Below are 17,894 nucleotides of genomic sequence, written 5' to 3'. Positions count from 1 at the left end.
TATGGCAGGATTAAGTTGTTGTGACAGAAACTGAATGGCCCCGCAAAGCTCCAAATATATATTATTAGTTTCTTTTAAGAAAATTTGCTGACTCTTTATCTAGGATGTACATATTGTTTCCTTTTTCTCATTGTAGTGGTAAGTGATGGTATAAAATTGGTGTTTATATATTTGGTGTTTATATGTAGTTTCTCCTACACTCTGTAATATTATTCAAAGGATAATTGCTTTTAACATGGTTGAAATTGTGAAGTTTTTGCTTATGTCCCCCAAACCATAAAGTATAACCAGTTAATGTTATACATGGTATACAAATTCATGTATTAAAAACATAGCAGTCATAAAAATGTTATAAGGAATAATGAACACCAAAGTATAGTTGAAGCCCTTCTATATATAATCTTCCTGTATTCCATCCTTTCTTTCCTACTATCCTAAATTTTGTGCCTACCCTCACATATATGACCACCATATAAGTATGTTGTATGTATATTTGTTTAATTTGGAAAAAAAATTTATTTTTTTAAGTTTTTTTCTTTATTGATTAAGGTATTACATATGTATCCTTATCCCATTAGTCCCCCACCCCCTTGTATCTATGTTTGAATAACATAGTGTACTGTTTTAAGAGATTTTGTAGTGTTTGTACATGATCATATTTGGAATCTCTTTTTTTGCATTTTCATTTAACATTTTTATGAGGTTTTGTTTCTCTATTCCATTTTTAAAAATAGTATTACATATATATTACATAGTATTCCATTGTATGATTATAACACATTTTGTCTAGGCTCTTTGGATGGACATTTGAATTATTTTTGTAATTATAAACAATGGAGCTAAAACATAATTTACATGTATGTATGTGTGACAGTTTCTCCACAGCACATACTTAGGAGTATTAATAGTTGAATTGTAAGCGAGTCTCATCTTACAGCCTACCTAGATATTTCCAAATTTCTCTCCAAAGTACCAATATGTATTTCCAGCAGTGGTATGTAAAACTTTCTGTTGCTCTCTGTCATTATCAGCACTGTCCTGTATAAAAACAATGTCAGCAATTCATGTAACTTAAATTTTTCTAGTGCCACATTAACAAAAAAGGAACAAGCCAAGTTGATTGTAATATAGTTTATTTAATCTGGTATAGCAAAACAATTTCAGCAAAAATTGATGAGTTATTTTTGCACTCTTTTCCTATTAAATCTTTGAAATATTGTATGTATTTTATACTTATCAGTAAATTTCAATTTGGATTAGCCATATTTCAAATTCTGACTAGCCATATGTGGCTAGTAAGAAGCTACTGCATGAGATGGCACAGCTCTATGTCCTTGTCTACATTTGGTATTAACCATCTCCCCCATCCTTCATTCTGATGAAAGAGAAATGCTATTTCATTGTGACTTTTTAAAAATATGTATTTTTATTTATTTCAGAGAGGAAGGAAGGAGAGAGACATAGAAATATCAGTGATAACAGATGATCATTGATAGGTTGCCTCCTGCACACTCCCCACTGGGGATCCAGCCTGCAATCAGGGCATGTCTCATGACTGGGAATCACACTGTAACCTCCTGGTTCATAGGTCAGCGTTCAACCACTGAGCCATGCCGGCTGGGCTCATTGTGTCTAATTTTGTATCTTCATATTAATTTTCTTGTTAGGAAATTTGCGTTTTACTAGTGAGGCTGAACATTCTTATGTGTTTTTGGCCATTTGAATTTCTCTCTTTGTATATTTGCTATTATCATTTGCCCTATTTTCCTAATGATAAGCTCTTATAGACATAAATACCAATTTATTTTGCCATTAGCATTCTGATGTTTGTGTTAATTGTGTTTATGGGTTTTAAGGATTAACTTGATGTATCTGTAAAATGACATACATTTTAATTTAAAGGCAGTTTTAAAATAACTCCAGTCTGGGGAGTGTTGCTCAGTGGTTGAGCGTCAACCCATAAACCAGGAGGTCACTCGCTGGCTTGATTCCTGGTCAGGGCACATGCCCGGGTTTCCAGCTTAATCCCCAGTGGGGGGCCTGTAGGAGGTAGCTGATTGATGTTTCTATCTTGCTATTCCTCTCGCTTCTTCTCTCTCTAAAATCAATACATATTTAAAAAATAAAATAACTCCAAAAATATTTGGATTGAAGTGAATGCTTGGAAGCCTAGTACTTGAATAGTAAGGTGGGAGTGGGTGAGACAGAGCTTTATACTTAAGGTAAACATTCCTTTGAATATGTATATTTTCCTCCAGACTCTTCCTTTTTACAGCTTGGTCTTACTTCTTTCCTTAATTGTAAGCCCAAGGACCCCTAGGAAGAGCTAGACTGAATGGATTGTGGCCTAGAGCCAAAGAGTTTCTCAAAAAGTTCTATAGGGGTGGGGATGCTTTATACAGAGAAACTGGACAAACCAAGAGTTAAATTCACTAGTGTGTCCTCTGACTGGAGTAAGTGGATGTAATTGGCTGGGTGCTTTAAATGTGAAACACCAACAGTAAAATTGCTGAAAATCAAGAACTGCTTGTACTTAATTGTTACAGTAGATGATGGAGATTAACCAGTGTTCCAATAAATTTTTAGTTCTCTGCCAATTAAATATTTTTTTGGGGAAGGTTGGAATGGCTGACTAGGATATCCTTTCTTGAAGTATCTTTTAACTTAATGTGTGTTTTACTCAGTACCTGCTAGGTGCCAATGTTATAGGGTAGGGTACGAGGGGATAAATGTTAAAAGGAATACAGATACCTGTATAGGAGTGATGAGAGGTTGGGATGAAGGGTTGGGGATGTCTTCATGAAGGAGCTATTATTTCATAGGTTAGCTCAAAAGAAGGTAGGAAAAACTGATTGTGAGGTGGGAAATGAGCATGATGGACTTGGCCTGTGTAAGGCCTACACGGAGAGGAAAGTTCCAGACTAGATATTTTGTGCTTAATGTCAGTTGGGGACTAGGAAACCATTAAATCTTGTTGGGACACTTAAGATATGTTTTAGGGAAGTCAAACTGAAGGTAATCCTCAGGGTGGTTTGAAGGAAGGTAATTTGAAATGAGTTGAACCCAAATAGGAGACAATTAGATAATTGAGACAAAGCGAGACTATGCTCAATATTAGGATGAAGGTTATGAGAGACACTTGATGGAACATAGTGACTAGTGTGTAGTGGTTGGATAAGTAATAAACTAATAGGTAGGTAGTAAAAATAGGTTGAGACATGAAGGTGCACAATATAGAAGTGATTACCCAGCCGGAGTGGCTCAGTGGTTGAGCATCGACCCCATTAACCAGGAGGTCACAATTCAATTCCCAGTTTGATTCTTGGTCAGGGCACATGCCGGGGTTGCGGGCTCAAGGCAGATGATCAGTGATTCACATCGTTGATGTTTCTATTCCTCTTTCCTTCCTCTCTGAAATCAGTCAAAACATGTTTAAAAAAATAGAAGTGATTGCTAAAGCAATGAGATTGGATCAGTGGGGAGATGCTATGTTCTTGAGTCAAGGCTAATTAACTGTTTTGGAGGGCCCACTTCCCTCTTGAATGTAAGAGTCTGAAGGAAAAAGAATGTGAATGTGTTTCAGTTGCTTGTGTTTTGAGAGTCAACAGAAGTGTAGAGTTTCAGCAAGGGAGGAGTTATCAATAGTGCGAAGTACCAGTACAGCAATCCTACTTTTTAGGACCAGACTGATGTATGAGCTAATTCTGTCAAGCAGTAGCTAATTCCACCAAGCAAGACTGATCAGTGTTTGAGTTGTTTTGCTGGGAATATTGGTGATTTTCATACTGATTTGGCTATAGATTATATCATGACAAACATTAAATATGAAACATTCTATATATGTTGGTCATACTACTATCATGCCCCAGGGTAAATTCACTTATAGATAATCCTATATAATAAAAGCCTAATATGCAAATAGACCGAATGGCGGAATGATCGGTTGCCTTGACCTGCACTCACCACCAGGGGGCAGACGCTCAATGAAGGAGTTGCCCCCGGCCTGCAGGCCCCAGGCCAGCCAAGGTGGGTGCCAGTGGGGACCCCCCAGTCACCCCGCCTGTCGCCCCATAGAGGGAGGTGACTGGTGGTGGGGGGTGGGGCCGGTGAGCAGGCAGCACCAAGCCGGCCAAGACGGGTGTCAGTGGGGACCACCCAGTTGCCCCGCTGGTCACCCCACAGATCGGCCCTGATCTCCGGCTAGGGACCCTACCCATGTACGAATTTCGTGCACCAGGCCTCTAGTAGGACTATAACTATACATTAGCATCATGTTCTGTTCCACTTCACTAACTACTCATAAACATAGTGCTAAAATAATGTGGCAATCAGATCTATAAATAGACTTTATTTTCAAAGCCTCATGAAACCTGATATTTTTCTTAATTTGCTTTTTGTAATCTGGAACCATTTTTAGGAGGGAGGAGAGAGCAGAGAACAGCTAGAAGTAAAATCATGTAGCCCTGGACTTATTTTATTGTCATAGGTAATTGAAAAACTATTTGAGATTAGGAATAGCAGTTATTTTCCCCCCAGGCTTTTTTGCTGAATTTGAAAAGGTGATCTCTGTCAGTATGTTGGAAATCAAGCATAAAATCATGGCAAAATCCAAGCAAGGTATCTTTAGCCCTTGCTTCATCTCAAGTAGTCACATACAGATAGGACATGAACTCCCTCTGATTTCAGCAACATTAACTGAAATATTTATTGTATGGTCAAGGGAAAAATTCTCTTACCTTAGCATAATAGTATTAAACTTTTAATTGGACATGATCAGGTAGCTGGTGACATGTTCTTTGCACAGTACCTACAGTGCTTTCTTTAGGTTTTGCCTCACCCTCCTTCCAATTCTCAGAGGAACTGGAGTTTTTAAAAGCCATGGAAGCAGTAAAAAGGAACAAACTGATAATAAACACAACATGGATGGATTTCAGAAACATGCTAATGAAAGAAGCCAGATACAAAGGAAGGAGTACATACTGTATGGTTTCATTTACATGAAATTCTAGAAAAGGCAAAACTGTTCTGACAGCACATCAGTGTTTACCTAAGCCTGGAGATGATGGCGAGATGGACTTAAAAGGGGCATTAAGGAATTTTTTCAAGTGATAGAAATGTTCTGTGTCTTTATTGTTGTGATGGTTGTACAAGTGTATATATTATCAGAACTCAACCAAACTACACACATAAGATGAGTGCATTTTATTATATGGAAAACAACAACAGCCCAGGGGGTCTTAGGCAACACTGGGCAAATAAAATGAAATTTTATGGATTAGACTCCAATCTGAGGTTTTTGTAGTGAATTGGCCTTTTTTCACAGTAAAGCTATCTAACACTGTTGATACCCCTTATGTGTCTGACCAAGTTATAAGAGATGGTAATTCAGATAAATGGCAGTGATTTTGCTATATTTGAAATATAAGCAAGTATACATTTATGTAAAATAAACTAAAATATTCAGATAATATCTAGTTAAGTGTTTTTTTTCCTGGTTTACTAGTTTCAGAAGCCATTGAACCTTAGCCAGTGTGGCTCCGTTGGTTGAGCGTTGTCCTTGCACCAAAAGGTTGCTGGTTTGATTCCTGGTCAGGGCACATGCCTGGTTTGTGGGCTCATTCCCAGTAGTGGTTATGCAGGAGGCAGCCTATTGATGATTTGCTGTTGCATTGGTGTTTCTCTCCCTCTCCCTTGCTCTCTAAACATCAATTTAAAAAAGAAGAAGCCATTGAAAGGATTTCAGAAATGAAAAAGCTATTAAAGAATATTTAAATATAGCTAAGCTTAGTTAGAAAAACTTGGGAGTTTAAGATGTTATCCATAGAATAATCATTCTCCAAATGTCAGATATTTCCTCATCTGTCAACTTATATATGAATAGTTGATCCTGGAACATACTATAAATATTTTTTTCAATTTGAATACATTGGATTTAATCTATGTATTAAGTTAGTTATGATAGAATAAGGCAGCGGTTCTCAACCTGTGGGTCGCGACCCCTTTGGGGGTCGAACGACCCTTTTATAGGGGTCGCCTAAGACCATCGGAAAACACGTATATAATTACATATTGTTTTTGTGATTAATCACTATGCTTTAATTATGTTCAATTTATAACAATGAAAATACATCCTGCATATCAGATATTTACATTACGATTCATAACAGTAGCAAAATTACAGTTATGAAATAGCAGCGAAAATAATTTTATAGTTGGGGGTCACCACAACATGAGGAACTGTATTAAAGGGTCGCAGCATTAGGAAGGTTGAGAACCACTGGACTAAGGTGTATGTTTTGTGGATTGTAATGGTAATGGTAATTAATACTTTTAAAGCACTTACTTGATATCAGACACTGACCTACACAGTAATTCTGTGATATGGGTGCTTTTATTACTCTTTTAGAAATAATTAGGTCAGGGTCACACAGTAAGTAGTCAAGCTGTCAGTTGAATTCAAGTCTATTTCGTGCTAAAGCCCATACCTTAAAAAGAAGGAGTCTTGAGAAGGGAGAGTGGTGGTTTAAGAGAGAGGGCATGACTTAGGGTTTCTCCAAATTCTGTGACCCATGCTAAGTGCATCTTTGATACCCAAGAATCTGGTGTTTCTAGTTTTTGACAGTCCACGATGGATCTGAGCTAATGACCCTGATGGCAATTGGGAATGAGGTTTCTACTCTTCCCAATGTCATTTCTCCAGTATTCTCATTCAGGAGACCCTTTCTCATTTTCTTCCTCATCCTCACTCCTAACATTCTTGTCTCAAGTCTGGCTCCTCTGGAGGGGCTTATGGGAACAGTATTCCCTGAGGTCTTGCATGTTCATAGAGTGTGTTTATACTCTTTATACTTGAAAGTCAATTTTACTGGATGTAAAATTTGTGATATTTATTTTTCTTTCCTTGCATATCTCATATAGCATTGTTTTCTGGCATAAAAGCATAGCTGTCAAAGTTTGACGACAATCTAATAGAGCCTGAGGTCATATTAGTCACAGTTTAGATAGGCATGTAGTCTAATTTTTATAGCACACTATACATATCCAAACAGTGATAGATTTTTGTTTTTCTCATTAAATTTGCAGCTAAAGCAAATGCCACTGTCAACAAAGCTATTTCCATTTTTTGATCTACCTTTTCCTCATTGAAGAGCTAGGCGAGTGGTCTGTTGTCCTAAATTTGAAATTTCTAGCTACACTTTCGAGTTAGAACAAGAACATCTAAGTTATTCTCATATCTGGTGAACCTTATTTATCATAAATTAATTTCACAGAATCTGTGGCTTACTTGATTTGTTTTCATCATCTAATCTAGAACTATACTTCTCAACCTTTGAAGGATCCTTAAAATATCTAGCATATTCCCATCAATAACATCTCTTTATTATTGGAGCTAGGTGTGGCTAATGCCTAGTTATCTAAATATGATACTAAAAACTGTTAAAAGTGTCAATTTAACAATTAAGCAAAATCTTTTAACTTTTTCTGTCTATTATTTCAGAAATATAAGTAAATGCCACTGATACTACAATACACCAGAGTTGATTTGGAAGAAGAGAGAACTTAGTACTGAGAGCATTAAGAATTATAGGGAAGAATAGAGCCACATGTTCTGTGTCTGTGAGTTTAATGAAGGGGGAGAGTATTCTTTCTTTGCTTCTCAGTCAGACAGGCTAGCGTTTAGGATTTGATGCAGATATTTGTGAAAGAATATGCTCTGTATAGCTCTGGGTTGGTTTTAGTACTACGTATGGATTTTATTACTACTACTAGAGGCCCAGTGCACGGACTTGTGCACATTGAAAGGAAATTAATTAGAAGGTGGCCGGTGGGGTGGGACTGGGCGAGACAAGCCAGATATGCCCTGGAACCAACCTCCTGTGGTCCCTCCCTGGCGGCGCCAGGGCTCGAAGGGCGTCTGCAGAGTGAGTGGGGTCCCTCTGGCAGATGGGGCCCCTCGGCCTGGTCTGCGGGGATCGGGCTGAAACCAGAATTCTGACATCCCCTGAGGGGTCCCAGAGTGTGAGAGGGCACTCTGCAAAGTTGCTGTTGCTCGGTAGCTCCTGCATTGAGCGTCTGCCCCCTGGTGCATCATACCTACTGGCCAGTTGGCCAGTCGGCCGGTCGCTTAGCCTTTTATATATGTAGACTAGTGGTCCGGTGCATGAAATTCTTGCATGGGGCGAGGTGTGTGTCCCTCAGCCTGACCTGCACCCTTTCCAATCTGGGACCCCTCAGGAGATGTCCAACTACCCTCTCGCAATCCGAAATTGCTGGCTCCTAGCCACTCACCTGCCTGCCTGCCTGATCGCCCCCAACTGCCCTCCCCTCCTGGCCTGATCGCCCCTAATTGCCTCTGCCTCAGCCCCACCATCATGGCTTTGTCTGGAAGGTCTCCCGGTCTAATTAGCGTATTACCCTTTCATTAGTATAGATTATTAACTTTAGTCACATGTTAGTAAAAACATGTACTGGTAATCTATCTGGGCAGTGTATCTAGCAACAGGCTGTTAGTGAGGAGTACTTAGTTACATCATAGAAACATTTCTTGGTAATGCTTAGGAAATTATGTGGCCTAATTAAAATTTGAAAATAGAAAAAGGTACTCTTCTAAGCATTTCATGTGTATTAGCTTTTATAATTCTGATAACACTCTGAGGGTAGATATTATTCTCCACATTTTATAGCCATTGAGGCACAGAAAGATTAAGCGACTTGACCAAAGTCATCTAGAATGTAGAAGATAAATGCAAATCTAGACAGTGTGGCTTTAGAATCTGTGCTTTTAACTGCAATTAGATAGGCTAAAGTGCATCTCTTATGTTAAGAGATTTTAGCTGAGAATTTTCTATACTTCAGGAAACCTAGATCATTTGACTCAGAAATGTCAGTGATTCTTAACCTCAAAGTAAAGTGTTTAAAAGTTTAGGGTGCTTAGTCAGGGATATAGGGCTATACAATCCACAACATAAAGTTAAAATTATGTGCTGTTTCTGCTCTTTTTTTTTCTGCTACGAATTACAGACTTTTAGTATTCTGGTTAAAGATAACATACCATACTGTTGTTATGAATGGTATAATTACTATTTGTTATCAGCAAGTATGTTTCCCTTAAATTTGTTTTGCCTTTGGTTTCTTCCTTTCTAAATGTCATTTTTTTCCTGGACAACCAACTTTTTAAATTCAGAGAAACATGCTTCATATTTTACAATGGAAAGCTATAAGAAAATATGGTTAACTTAATTTTATTTTGCTGATCTATAGAGTCTATACAACTCAGTAAAAATACTTTTATATGTAACAATTTTTAAAAATTAATACGAGCACAGTTCAAAATAAATGGCATAAAAGGTTTATAATGAAGAGAATAAATAGTGCTCTCCAGAAACAATAGTTTTTTGTAATATCTATGGTCTCTTCTGGTAATTACTTGCATTATCTTTAACAAAAATGTTTATACAACTGCCTGGCTGGTATGGCTCAGTGGTTGAGCATCAATCTATGAACTGAGAGGTCATGGTTCACTTCCTGGTCAGGGCACATTCCCCGGATTGCCTGCTGGATTCCCAGTAAGGGGGCGTGCAGGAGGAGGTGGCCAATTAATGATTCTCTTCATCGATGTTTCTATCTCTCCCTTTCCCTTCTGCTCTTAAATCAATTAAAAATATTTTTTTAAAATTTAAAAAATATACATATATGCAACTACTTAATGATTCTTTTAGATGTTATCATTTGATTTTCTGTGGAACTTCAAAGGAATTTTCTGTTATCTAGTTTTGCTGATGGCAGTCCCATGCAATTTGGATTCTTATTTTTATGTAGATGACTTTCCATTTCCATTCTTAACCCCAAAAGCTTTCTTTTTTTTTGTATTTGTGTTTTATTTTTATTTTTGTAAAAAGTAAAAGAGGGAGAAAAGAGGCAAAGGAACAGGGTCCAACCACATCCCCACAATAGCTTCTGAAGCACATGTCTGTGGATTTGTTTTTGAAAAGACAATTTCAGGTCTGTTTCAGGAAAACTCCCTTGACTGTTAATCTCAGTGCAAAAACCTTAAAATGAAAACTTCCCATCTGTTTGCCACACAAGGATCCAAAAAGAGAGATAAAACAAACTTGTTTGGAAAATGCCTCCTTTTACACAAGGGGAAAGGCTCAATAGATGCATTAACACACAGAACTTTCCAGGAATCAAGTTGGCTGTGACTTCACAAAATGAAAAACACCAAATAACATTTCTAACTGTAGAAATGCTGGCTTTTTTTTTTTTGAAAAGACTTAATGCCCTGGCCAATGTGGCTTCATTGGTTGGAGTGCTGTCCTGTACACTTTGCTTATTCTTTCATCATCCATCATTGGGTACTTGAGTTGCTTCTTTGTCTTGGCTATCTATCCTATCTAATAATAGAGAAACATGGTAGTTAACCATAACTTCGCTACCCTTCCCATTGGCTAATCAGCGAGATATGCAAATTAACTGCCAACCAAGATGGCGGCCGGCAGCCAGGCAGCTGAAGCGAACAGGAGGCTTGCTTGCTCCAGTGATAGAGGAAGCCAAGGTTCCTGCCTGCCGCTGCTGGCCTCTGAGCTTGCATTCTAAGCAACTATGTTGCAATTATAGAAGTTAAACAATCCCCAGAAACCTGCTTTCAGCCCTCAGAGCTGGAGCGAGCAGGACCGCAACAGTGTTACAATTATAGAACCCAAACAAACCCAGATACCTGCTTTCAGCAGCCAAGGTCTCGGAGCTGGAGCTGAGCCTCAGAGCTAAAGCCGGCTCTCAGCTCCAGTGACAGCCACAGAAGGTAAATAAATCCCAGAATAAAAAAAGAAAAAAAAGGAGAGGTTGGGAGCTTCAGTCACCCGCCAGCCTGAAAACGTCCCTCAGCCCCTCACCGAGACTGGCCAGGCACCCCAGTGGGGACCCCCACCCTGAAGGGGTGTGACCACCTGCAAACAGCCATCAGCCCCTCATCCAGGCTGGCCAGGCACCCAAGTGGGACCCCTACCCTGATCCGGGACACCCTTCAGGGCAAACCAGCCGGCCCCTACCCGTGCACCAGCCTTCTATCCTATATAGTAAAAGGGTAATATGAAAACTGACCCTAACAGCAGAAAGACTGGGAATGACTGGTCACTATGACACACACTGACCACCAGGGGGCAGACTCTCAATGCAGAAGCTGCCCTCTGGTGGTCAGGGCGCTCTCACATGGAAGGAGCTCTGCTCAGCCACGAGCCAGGCTGATGGCTGCCAGTACAGCGGTGGTGGTGGGAGCCTCTCCTGCCTCCTCAGCAGCACTAAGGTTGTCCGACTGCAGTTTAGGCCTGCTCCCCGCTGGCAAGTGGACATCCCCCGAGGGCTGCGGGGCTGCCAGAGGGATGACTGATTGCCATCTTGGGCCCAATCCCCCAGGGAGTGGGCCTAAGCCAGCAGGTGGTCATCCCCTGAGGGGTCCCAGACTGCGAGAGGGCACAGGCTGGGCTGAGGGACTCCCCCTCCCTCCTGAGTGCACAAATTTTTGTGCACCGGGCCTCTAGTCTATACTAATAAAAGGGTAATATGCTAATTAGACCAGACATCATCTGGACATCCTTCTGGACGTCCTCCCAGACAAAGCCATGGTGCTGGGGGTCAAGGCAGAGGTGGTTAGGGGAGATCAGGCCAGCAGGGGAGAGCTGTTAGGGGCAATTAGGCAGGTAGGCAGAGTGCTTAGGGGCGATTAGGCAGACAGGCAGGTGAACAATTAGGGGCCAGTGGTCCGAATTGCGAGAGCAATGTCCGACTGCCTGTTTAGGCCTGATCCCAGGGATCCCAGTTGGACATTCCCCGAGGGGTCTGGATTAGAGAAGGTGTAGGTCGGGCTGAGGCCCCCTCCCATGCATGAATTCCATGCACTGTGCCTCTAGTATATATGTAAAAGCCCAGTGACTGGAATGGCAGGACCAGGACCATAGGCACAACTGGCGGCCCCTAACACCCCAATCGGGGGCGGGGCCAGTGGGGCCAGCCCGCCCCCCCGCCGCCCCCCCCCCCAGTGCTCCCCTATGGGGATGGGCTCACATCTGGACGGGCTGAACGGACCCCACTCGTGCATGAATTCTTGCACCAGGCCTCTAGTTATGAATAATGCTGCTATGAACGTGGGTGTGTGATATATCTCTTCTAGACTTTTCAATTTTTTGAGAGTTGGATTGCTGGATCATATGGTAGTTCTCTTTTTAATCTAAATTTTTTTATTGGGAAAAGAAAGGTATCTTTTTTTTTTGAGGGGGGGGAAGGGAGATGGGGAGAGGGAGAGAGAGAAACATGTGCCCTGATTGGGAATTGAATGGTGGACCTCTCAGTGCATGGGATCATGCTTAACCAACTGAGCCACACTGACCATGGCCAGGGCCTATTTTTAATTTTTTGAGGAATCACCATATTGTTCCCAAAAGCTGAGTTTTGGAATTGTCTAGGAGTATCTCCTTCTAATTTGCTACTTGCATATTTTAAACTTCTGATCCTTCCATTCTCTTTTGTTAATTAGTCATCATGCTTCCATTAGTTTTACACCTTACAAAGATTTTTTTCTCTTTCTCCTCATTGATCGTGATGCTGTTGTAATAACCTGTTTATTATTTAACAGGAAAGGAGCAAGGGAAGACCAAATAGTAGCTTTGCCTAAAAGCTGCATTAAACATTCTCCAAGTCTAGTCCCTGCTAATCAATGGGGGAAGGTACTGGATAAAGGCAGTTCAGATGCATGCCCAGTAAAGGTCTGGATGACATAGGTGTCTACCTGTTTGCCAGTTAGACCCAGGAACAAATCAGTGGCCAGAATGGCATGGCCACTGCAAGCCCATGAAATCTAAATGTTTAAACTTCCAAACAAAGAAGTGAGCTCTCCCTGCTCTCTTCTCTTCCTCTTACTCCCGGGGTTCCTAGCTCTCCTGTGGCAGGGGGATGCACTCGCTTGTGCAGACATGGTGGACAGCCATGTTGGACTCCACTCATGGATTGAGAGACTTTAATTAGCTTAGATGCTGAACTTCACCCAGCTGCAACATGGAACCGAATTGCCTTACTTCTGGCTCTGCTGGAACCCTGGCTGCACCGTTTCCAGAAACGGCTTAAGGGGTAGGGGAATTTGGAACCTGAGAAATGTAACTCCACACCAATAAAGCCTTCTTCCACATGCAAATCTTAGAAAATTCATTTTCTGGAGATACAGCATAAACCTTACTCCCACAAGCGATAAACGAACTTAATGTTCCAGTAACAGTGGCACACATCTTATTTCACTCTTCTCTCTCCCAAGTTTTTATTGTTGTTTGTTTTATACTTTAAAAAATTCTGCAACTACATTTTGATGGTGTATTAGGAGGGATGAGTGATAATTATGGCTGTGTTTAATCTGTTTTGAATTAGAAAATCATTTATCATATGGGTTACTATATTAATATGAATGATCATTTACATTATAAAAATACCTCACTAAAGAATTATATACCATAGGACATTTGTTGTGTATAAACCATTATTTGCCAATAATATAGAAGTACTTACAGATTGCATTTTGAGAAAACTTTTCTCCCCTTTGCTTGGTCCCCTCTCCCCTTTTTTGTTGTTGTTGTTAAATAAGTTTTTATTGATGAGAGAGAGAGAAATGAGAAATATCAACATCAATTGGCTGCCTCTTGCAGGCCCAGCCAGGGAGGGGATCAAACCTGCAACCAAGGCATGTGCTGTGACTGGGAATCAAACTAGTGACCTCTTGGTGCATGCATTGACCATCAACCATTGAGCACACCAGCCAGGTTACTTGGTCCCTTTTTCAAAAGCTTTTTTTCTTTTGTTTTGAAAGTAATTTTAAAGACTCTAAATTTAGTAGGCAGATAAATTTAAATGAGTTGATCTTTTATTTGTGTTAGACCAGGCGTCTGTTAAAACAGAAGTGACATTTATTTTGGCTAAACAGTTTCTGTTCTGCATATGTGTTTACATAGCTTTTTCACACTCCATAAATTGAACAGAACAAGTACTCATATTTTTGGATTGACTAAATTTTTCTGTAAGATTTTTCAAGGAAATGGGTATTAATGTTACCAATTTTATCTAAATATTATCACTCCATCTTTTCTCTCTTGTTTCTAAGAAGTTATTATCAAGTTGGTCTTGATAGTAGTTTTTATACTAAAGCATGTTTTTAATATTTTTGCTATATGTTCACAATTCTAAGCTAGTCTATTGATTTGTAAATTTTGTAATTTTACGTAAATAGCATCAGACCTCCAACTTGCTTTGTTTTTGAAATTTATTCATGGTGATAAATGCAGATTTAACCCATACTTTTAACTTCTATAAAGTGTTACATTGCATCAGCATCATTGTGTGTTTCTCCTTGTGGGCACTCTACAATGGGTACTCTATAATCTGGGTACTCTATAATCGGACAATTCCACAGGAAGTTATGTGCATCTTTACCAGATACTACTCTGAGTTTTTCTGGTGCTGTTCTAGTTCCTGATTTTCTGTATGTGACCTGTTTTTTCCCTCTGGGAATTTTCAGGCTTTTTATTTTAGAAGTATTTCGAAATTTCAGTTACCTTTCTTGTTGTGGCTCTACTTTCAGTTTTGCTATGCACTTTCAATCACTTACCTTGTTTTAGTGCTGGGAAACTTTTCTGAGTCATTTCTTTGATAAATATCTTCTCTTTGCTTGTTATTTTTGAAATATCTATTAGTTGGATGTTCTACTCTAGACTGATCTTAAAACTTTCTTCATTGTATTCCCTCCCATTTTGAGTCTATTTATTTTGGGATTGGGGGCGGGGGAGATGGGAGAATCTTACTTTTTGGGTTTCGGGTTTTTGGTTTTTTGGGTTTTTTTTAGGGAGAGAGAGTGAGAGACATATATGGGCCGCCTCCTGCTTGTCCTCCCCCATCCCCCATTTCGGATCCAGTTGCAACCTGGCTTTGTACCCTGACTGGGAATCTAATTGGTAACCCTTCGGTGCATGCCCAACCAGCTGAGCCACTCTGGCCAGGGTATAACCTAAGGTCTGTCCTCATCTTAGTTCATAAGAGCACATTCTATTTCTCTGAAACACATTTTTATAATATCCCATTCATGTTTCGTGAATACAGTACTCATTTCTCTTGAGGACTTTCTTTTTTCTTTTTTTTCTAAGGACAGTCATTTGATAGGCCACCTTGTATGGTGACCTGTGACCCCCTGACCATTTCGAGTATTCCTGAATGTAAGTAATCTGAAAATACTTCTTTTGGTACTGTTGAATTTCCTCAGAGAGCAGTAAAACTGTTGTTTACCTGAGATTTATAAAATTTCTGGAAGTTGAGAGTTTCAGCATTCATTATGTAAATTTATAACTTAACTCTGGTTTTCAGTAAGTCTTCTTATCCTTGCTCTCAATCCTGAACCTTTGTAGTTCAGACTTTTCAAATTAAACTTCTGGTCTTTTTCCATATGTGGTAGTTTTAATACATGTCTGCAAGTTCTTTTTTTTTTTTTTTTAAATATGTTTTTACTGATTTCAGAGAGGAAGGGAGAGAGAGATAGAAACATCAGTGATGAGAGAGAATCATTGGCCACCTCCTGCATACCCCACACTAGGGATGGAGCCTGCAACTCAGGCATGTGCCCTGACTGGGAATCGAACCACTACCTCCTGGTTCATAGGTCAACGCTCAACCACTGAGCCATGCCAACTGGGCTGCAAGTTCTTTTTTAATTTTCCTCTGTGAGAGGTTGGGTCTTTGTCTTCTAGTCTTGAATCTGAGCTGGCGGAGTGACTTGCTTGTAACTAACAGACTGCAGCACTGGTGACACTCAGAAAAGGCCAAGTTGTTCCTTCCTGGTTCCCTTGGGACATTCCCTCTGGGAAAGCCAGGTGCCATGTAAGAAATCTGACTAGCTTGAGTCTGACTGGTTGAACTGGAGGGACCACATACAGGCTCTCCCCAGCTGAATTAAGTCCCAGCTGAATTCCTAGCGAACAGCTCCAATCCTATCTAATAAAAGAGAAACATGGTAATTGGCGTACGACCGCTAACCTTCCCATTGGCTAATCAGCAAGGTATGCAAATTAACTGCCAGCCAAGATGGCTGCCGGCAGCCAGGCAGCTTGAAACTAACATGAGGCTTGCTTGCTTCAGTGACGGAGGACTCCAACGTTCCCTGCCTGCCTTGCCGGCCTCTGAGCTTGCAGTTTAAGAAACATTGTAACGAATATAGAAGCTAAACAAAACCCCAGAAACCTGCTTTCAGCTAGCCGGGATCTCAGAGCTGGAATTGATACGGGGTTCGATTATAGAACCAAAACAAGCCAGATACCTGCTTTTAGGAGTGGAGGCCTAAGAGCTGGAGCCTCAGAGCTAAAGCTGGCCCAGAATAAAAAGAAAAAAAAGAAAAAAAGGAGCAGTTGGGAGCTTCAGTCCCAGCCTGAAAACAGCCCTCAGCTCCTCACCCAGTCTGGCCAGGCACCCCAGTGGGGACCCCCACCCTGAGTGGTGTGTGACCAGCTGCAAACAGCCATCATCCCCTCACCCAGGCTGGCCAGGCACCCCAGTGGGGACCCCCACCCTGATCCAGGACACCCTTCAGGGCAAACCAGCCAGCCCCACCCATGCACCAGGCCTCTATTCTATATAGTAAAAGGGTAATATGCCTCCCAGCACCGGGATCAACAGAGCTGAGAGGCCTCCTGGCATCGGGATCAGCGTGACGGGTCACAGCGCCCAAACCCCCTGATCGCTCTGCGGCTCTGTGTGTGACAGGGGGCGGGGCCACAACCTCTCTATCGGCCCTGCTCTGTTCCTGACAGGGGAAGGTGCCCCAACCCCCTGATCGGCCCTGCTCTGTGCCTGATAGGGGGAGCTCCCCAACCCCCTGATCACCCTGCAGCTCTGTGTGTGACAGGGTGCGGCGCCCCAACCCCCCCCCCCCCACCACCACCACAAGCCCTGCTCTGTGATGGGGTAGAGCCATAACCTCCCCATCGGCCCTGCCCTGGGTGTGACAGTGGTGGCGCTCCAACCCCCTGATCCGCCCTGCTCTGTGTGTGACGGGGCAGTGCCCCAACTCCCCTATTGGCCCTACTCTGTGAGTGACAGGGGGGAGCTCCTCAACCCCCTGATGGGCCCTGCTCTGTGCGTGACAGGGGGGAGCTCCCCAACCCCCTGATCGGCCTGCTCTGTGAGTGACAGGGTACGGAGCCCCAACCCCCCTGATGGGCCCTGCTCTGTGCGTGACAAGGGGCAGCGCCCCAACCCCCTGATTGGCCCTGCTCTGTGCGTGACAGGGGGTGGCGCCGCAATCTCCCCATCTACCTTGCCTTGAGTATGACAGGAGGTGGTGCCGCAACCCCCCAATCGGCCCTACCCTGAGCGTGACTGAGGGTGGCATCGCAACCTCCCAATCCGCCCTGCTCTGTGCATGACAGGGGGCGGCGCCCCAACTCCCCAATTGGCCCTGCTCTGAGCCCGACCAGGGGCTGCACCTAGGGATTAGGCCTGCCCTCTGCCACCCGGGAGCAGGCCTAAGCCAGCAGGTCGTTATCTCCCGAGGGGTCCCAGACTGCGAGAGGGCACAGGCCGGGCTGAGGGACCCCCCTCCCCCTCGAGTGCACAAATTTTTGTGCACCGGGCCACTAGTTTACTATAATCATTTAATAAGTTTTCAGGTGAATATTTCCCAAAATCTGAGAAATTTCCAGTGGCAACTGCCTGATGAGCTCTTATAGTGAATGAGCCAGTATTGATGCACTATTATTAACTAAAACCCGCACTTACTCAGGTTTCATTATTTTTTTTTACCTAATGTCTCTTTTTCTATTACAGAATTTAATTTAGGATATACCATATTATATTAAATTACCATGTCTCCTTAGGTC

General features: G+C 41.8%; 1 protein-coding gene and 1 pseudogene across 11 annotated transcripts in view; one reads left to right on the top strand and one right to left on the bottom strand.

Annotated features, from left to right (window-relative positions):
• LOC308525747 (ferritin light chain-like) overlaps positions 1-17,894 on the bottom strand; it is a 1,112,779-nt pseudogene that overhangs the window by 892,550 nt on the left and 202,335 nt on the right. The gene's annotated exons all lie outside the window — the stretch shown is intronic.
• PPM1B (protein phosphatase, Mg2+/Mn2+ dependent 1B) overlaps positions 1-17,894 on the top strand; it is a 71,720-nt gene that overhangs the window by 8,145 nt on the left and 45,681 nt on the right. For 2 of the 10 annotated variants that reach the window (XM_081100565.1, XM_081100562.1), the window contains exon 2: positions 15,174-15,242. The exons of the other annotated variants lie outside the window; for them this stretch is intronic. The gene's annotated coding sequence lies outside the window, so the exon portion shown is untranslated. The remainder of the gene's footprint in view (positions 1-15,173; positions 15,243-17,894) is intronic. 10 annotated transcript variants of the gene reach the window in all.

The sequence above is a fragment of the Myotis nattereri genome (assembly GCF_964212035.1).
Source record: "Myotis nattereri genome assembly, chromosome: 10".
Taxonomy (NCBI): Eukaryota; Metazoa; Chordata; class Mammalia; order Chiroptera; family Vespertilionidae; genus Myotis; species Myotis nattereri.
The sequence above is the reverse complement of the archived record's forward strand: the minus strand, read 5'-3'. Positions and strand labels throughout refer to the sequence as shown.